The sequence below is a fragment of the Mobula hypostoma genome, chromosome 9 (genome assembly GCF_963921235.1).
Source record: "Mobula hypostoma chromosome 9, sMobHyp1.1, whole genome shotgun sequence".
Classification (NCBI taxonomy): domain Eukaryota; kingdom Metazoa; phylum Chordata; class Chondrichthyes; order Myliobatiformes; family Myliobatidae; genus Mobula; species Mobula hypostoma.
In genome coordinates, this window is record NC_086105.1 from 5,369,653 (window position 1) to 5,375,652 (window position 6,000).

A 6,000-nucleotide genomic window follows, 5' to 3' on the forward strand; every position below is an offset into this window, starting at 1 on the left:
GATTAGGAAAAGGGGAGGTGCAACGAGACCTGGGTGTCATTATACACCAGTCATTGAAAGTGGGCATGCAGGTACAGCAGGCGGTGAAAAAGGCGAACGGTATGCTGGCATTTATAGCGAGAGGATTCGAGTACAGGAGCAGGGAGGTACTACTGCAGTTGTACAAGGCCTTGGTGAGACCACACCTGGAGTATTGTGTGCAGTTTTGGTCCCCTAATCTGAGGAAAGACATCTTTGCCATAGAGGGAGTACAAAGAAGGTTCACCAGATTGATTCCTGGGATGGCAGGTCTTTCATATGAAGAAAGACTGGATGAACTGGGCTTGTACTCGTTGGAATTTAGAAGATTGAGGGGGGATCTGATTGAAACGTATAAGATCCTAAAGGGATTGGACAGGCTAGATGCAGGAAGATTGTTCCCGATGTTGGGGAGGTCTAGAACGAGGGGTCACAGTTTGAGGATAGAGGGGAAGCCTTTTAGGACCGAGGTTAGGAAAAACTTCTTCACACAGAGAGTGGTGAATCTGTGGAATTCTCTGCCACAGCAAACTGTTGAGGCCAGTTCATTAGCTATGTTTAAAAGGAAGTTAGATATGGCCCTTGTGGCTACAGGGGTCAGGGGGTATGGAGGGAAGGCTGGGTTCTGAGTTGGATGATCAGCCATGATCATAATAAATGGCGGTGCAGGCTCGAAGGGCCGAATGGCCTACTCCTGCACCTATTTTCTATGTTTCTATGTTTCTAACTTAAGTGTTTGTCCTCTAGTACTTGACATTCCTACTCTGGGAGAAAGATACTGACTATCCACCTTGTGTATGACTCCCATAATCTTATGAACAAGGGGGCAAGGGGGCATAATTTTGAAGTGATTGGAGGAAAGTATAGAGGGGATATCAGAGGCAGTTTTTTTAAACAGAGATTGGTGTGTGGACGGAATGCCCTGCATAAGTGGAGGTAGAGGCAGATACATGGGGCATTTAAAAGATTCTTAGATAGGCACATGGATGAAAGAAAAATGGAGGGCTGTGTGGGAGGGAAGGGTTAGATTGACCTTAGAGTAGGTTAAAAGGTCAGCACAGCATCGTGCACCAAAGGGCATGTACTGTACTATTTCTGCTTGGGGAGAAAAAAAGTTTCTGACTGTCTTTAAAGAAAAAGATTTGTTTTATTTATCACATGTACATCAAAATGTTAAAGCATACAACCACCACCACGACTTTATCATTTCCTGTCAGAGTCACCTTATGTATAGACACTTCTGTACGAGTGTCACTTTATGGACATACATTCAATCCATGTATATCAGCTATCTTATATGGTTATATTTATTGTGTCATTTTATCACTGCATTCTTTGTTTTATTGTGTGTTTTTTAATCAGAATCAGGTTTAATATCACCAGCATATGTTGTGGAATTTGCTAACTTTGCAGGCAGCAGTACGATGCAATACATAATAAAAGGAAAAAAATTGTGAATGACAGCAAGTATATATATATATAATTAAATTAAATATGTAGTGAAAAAATAGAAATAAAAAAGTAGTGAGTAAAAAAAGTGTTCATGGGTTAATTGCCCAATCAGAAATCTGATGGCAGAGGGGAAGAAGCTGTTCCTGAATCGCTGAGTGTGTGCCTTCAGGCTTCTGTACCTCCTCCCTGATGGTAGTGATGAGAAGACGGCATGTCCTGGGTGATGGGGGTCCTTAATGATGGATGCCACCTTTCTGAGGCATCGTTCCTTGAAGATGTCCTGGATACTGTGAAGGCTAGTGCCCATGATGGAGCTGACTAAGTTTACAACTCTCTGCCTCAGGTCTGGAGTAAGAATTATTTCACCTTCTTTATAGTACTGGAAATGTCATTAAACAGTCTTAATTCTTGACTCTTGAAATGCATCAAATCTACCCTATCTGTGCCTCTCATAATCTTATCAGGTCTCTGCCGCTCCGATGAGAACAATCCAAGGCTTGTCCAACCTCTCTACTGAGTTCATACACTTTATCCAGGCAGCATCCTGGTAAACCTCTTCTGCACCCTCTCCAAAGCCTCCACAACACGTAACATCTGTTATGTGCCAAGAGAATGCGACACAAAAAGGGTTGTGCAGCGACAAACCTCGGCCTCAAGTCGGGAAGCTGCATTGCTTTGAAAAAGATACCAACCCCTATGGAGAAAACAATTGCTTCCTATGGAAATAGGAAATAAAAGGACTTTGACCCGCAGTGCCCTGTGCTGGAATGAGGCACAGCTACCCCTGTGGAAACGTAGCAAAGTCTCCCTGCAACCAATCACGCAGCCTCAGCCCTTAGCTACCACCGAGACTGTTGCTATTTGTACTTCCTTTTAATCTGTCACATGGCTGACCAAACAGTCCCGCACAATATGGCACGCACATTTCTTCATCAGTCCCGGCCCGGGGGAAGATTAGTGAGTTGTCACTTGTCTCTGCCTTTGCCTGGCCCCTTGCCTTTGAACAGCCAAGCCTCGCCGAGACAGGAGAGAGCCGAGAGAGGTGTTTTATTTTCCATTAAAATATTCTTGTCTCTTTACCCTGTTACAGGTCCACAAATGAGTAAAGACAAGCCATTAATTTATTCGTCCCATGTCACGGTCCACACGATATACACATTGTACACAGTACATGGTAGACGTGCCATGGGCCACCATGGTAGCAAAGCGATTAGAGCAATGCTATTACAGTCCAGTTTCGAGTTCAACACCGGCGCCATCTCTAAGAAGTTTTTACGTCCTTCCCGTATGCACTTTCCACCCGGTGCCCTGGTTTCCTCCCACAGTCTAAAGACATCCCAGTAAGTAGGTTAATTGGCCATTGTAAGTGGTCCTGTGATTAGGCTCGGGTTAAATAGGTGAGTTGCTGGGTGGTGCAGCTCGTTGGGCCAGAAGGGACTGTTCCACTCTATGTCTCTAATTAAAAGTAAATAAATTAAATAAGATTTTTTAAAGAATAGTTTTATATGTCATATCCCAATCCTTTTGCCCATTATTTTATTCCCATTTGACTACATTGGAAATGTATAATTCTGTGTCTTGCCTATGTAAAAGTCTGTCTAAATGCCTCTTAAACATACTAACTATATCTCATTTTACCACCTCCTCTAACAGAAGATGATTAGATTTCTTTGTCAAAAGAAACAGTGAAATGGCGTTAAATAAAATCAGCAAGGATTGTGCTAGGGCAGCCCACAAGTGTCACTATGCTTCCAGCGCCAACATAGCATGCCCAAGGGTCATGAACTTTAACCCTGGAATTTGGAATGTGGGAGGAAACAGAAGCACCGAGAGGAACTCTACCCAGTCACAGGGAGAATGTGCAACTTCCTTACAGACAACGGCAGGAATCAAGCTCCATCTTATAGCTGGCTGCAGAAGATCATTATGTGAGCCGTTAAATTAGCACGCCAGCCTACAAGTACCAGGTAAAGTTGGTCAAGAGTATCCTGCATTACCATGTTATATATGGGGGTGTCATCTCATCGTCGATCAGGGCAGGCAGCTCATCTACCATGTTATAGATGTTATATCAACCCATGAATATATGAGTTGAGTGAGATTCTTTGCAAGGCATTGACCCTGGACAGCATCCAGGTTGCAATACAGGTTTCCCCCGCCATCCGAAGGTAGAGCGTTCCTATGAAACGGTTCGTAAGCCAAAATGTCGTAAAGCGAAGAAGCAATTACTATTTATTTATATGGGAAAATTTTGAGAGCATTCGCAGACCCAAAAATAACCTACCAAATCATGCCAAATAACACATAAAACCTAAAATAACAGTAACATATAGTAAAAGCGGGAATGATATGATAAATACACAGCCTATATAAAGTAGAAGTACTTTTCCACAATCATTGCCGGCACAGATCTCCGTAGCGAAAATCTCACGCAAGCGCCATCGTCAGAAAATCTCACGCAAGCGCAGCTGGCAAAAACACGGCGCAAACACTCTCTCCAGTAACCTTTAAACTATGAAGTTACCAAATCATACCAAATAACACGTAAAAATACACAGCTGATATAAAGTAGAAATAATGTATGTACAGTGTAGTATCACTTACTGGAATCGGGACAGCGCAGAGCACACTGATGATGGTGTGTTAGGCTGAGTCGTTGCAGGCTGGATGGTGCAGTGGCCCCCACCCTCTGGGCCACCAACCGATACATTGCTGCGAAGCACGCAGGGGTGCAGTGGTAGCCGGGACGCACCCAGCACATTTTTAAGGAAAAAGCCGAAATAAACATGCTAATTAATCACGTGCTGCCCAACACGTAATTGTCGGCCCAGATCAGTGCCGATTGCATCGCCTCTGATCTGGGCCGACAATTACGTGTGGAGCAGCACCTAATTAATTAGCATGCTTATTTCGGCTTTTTTCTTAAAGATGTGCTGTGTGCCTCCCGGCTACTGCTGCATTCTCCGCGAATTGGTACAGTATCTGTCTGCGGCCTGGGTGTTGGGGTGGTGGGACACGGGGGTGTCATCTCATCATCGATCAGGGCAGGCAGCTCATCTTTTCCTATGACTGCTCGCCTCGATGTCAAAGGTCGAGGTTCGTCTTCTGCTGTGGCTGATGTGGAAGGCTTGCTTGACTGCTGAGCCTCGCGCATTTTTCTATCATACAGTTCTTTGTAAGGACTCAAAGAATCTTGCAAATATCCCCTAAACCTACGTACCCTTTCAAAATTAAAGTCGTACTTTATCATTACTCATTCGGTTTCGATTGTTATCCTTTCCTCTTCCAATTGCATCAGCTCTTCATCTATCAGTTCTTGGTCATGGGATGCCAAAACCTCTTCAACATCATCTTCATCAGCTTCCACAAGCCAGACTCATTTTGTCCTTGCTTCGTTCACCACGATCGAAACGCTTAATTATATCTAGTTTTACGCTAAGTGTAACACCCTTACGAGCTCTTTCAGGCTTTTCCGACACCATAGAACTCATCTTGCAAACGACTGCTCACAGGTTTGTGTTAAAGCAACGCTGGCGAGAATGCCGTTCCGAATCTGGGAAGAGCAGCTACTCGGGGTGCGCGCTGCTTTTTATCTCGCGCTGATTTTTTTCGCACGCTGAATTTTTTTCGTAACAGTGAAAACACCTTCTGAAAGCGAAAACAGGGTACTAATGTAGGTCTTTCGTAACAGTGAGGTTTCATAAAGCGAACGTTCGAAAAGTAGGGGACACCTGTATCTGATCTCCATAAAGGGCGCTGGGTCAGGAGGGTGTTCTGTGGGGTAAGACGAGGCAGGATGCATGACATTGGCTCCATCCCTCCCCCTCCTGTCTTTTCCTATCAGTTTGGATCTCCCCCTCCCCCTCCCACTTTCAAATCTCTTACCAACTCTTCCTTCAGTTAGTCCTGACGAAGGGTCTCGGCCTGACACGTCGACTGCACCTCTTCCTAGAGATGCTGCCTGGCCTGCTGCGTTCACCAGCAACTTTGATGTGTGTTGCTTGAATTTCCAGCATCTGCAGAATTCCTCGTGTATGCATGACATTAGCTTGGACAACTTTCCAACACCACATTGTCTGTGTATTATGCACGAGCTAAAAGAGCCCTCAACGCCGCACCACAGCGAGAGGGAGGGGTGCAGTTTGTTGCAAATTCTTGAACAACACACATAAAGTGCTGAAGGAACTTGGCAAGTCAGGCAGCATCTATAGGGAGAAATAAACAGTCAAACACATCTTTAGGTTGTGTCGGTTGTGAACGCAAATGACACAATTCACTGTGTTTCAAAATACATGTGATAAATAAAATTAATTTGAGAAATAAATGAATTTGTAAATGCTTTGTTAAGTAAAGCAATTCGCTACGTGAATACACTATGGGCACTTCAGTGCAGTTTATTCATGTGGGTGAAGGGTGAAGAGTATTCATTACAATGGAAAATTCATTTCTCCTGTACCTAAAGTGGCCACTGACTGTACATTTGTGTTCTTCTGCTGCTGTAGCCCATCCACTTCAAGGTCCGACGTGTTG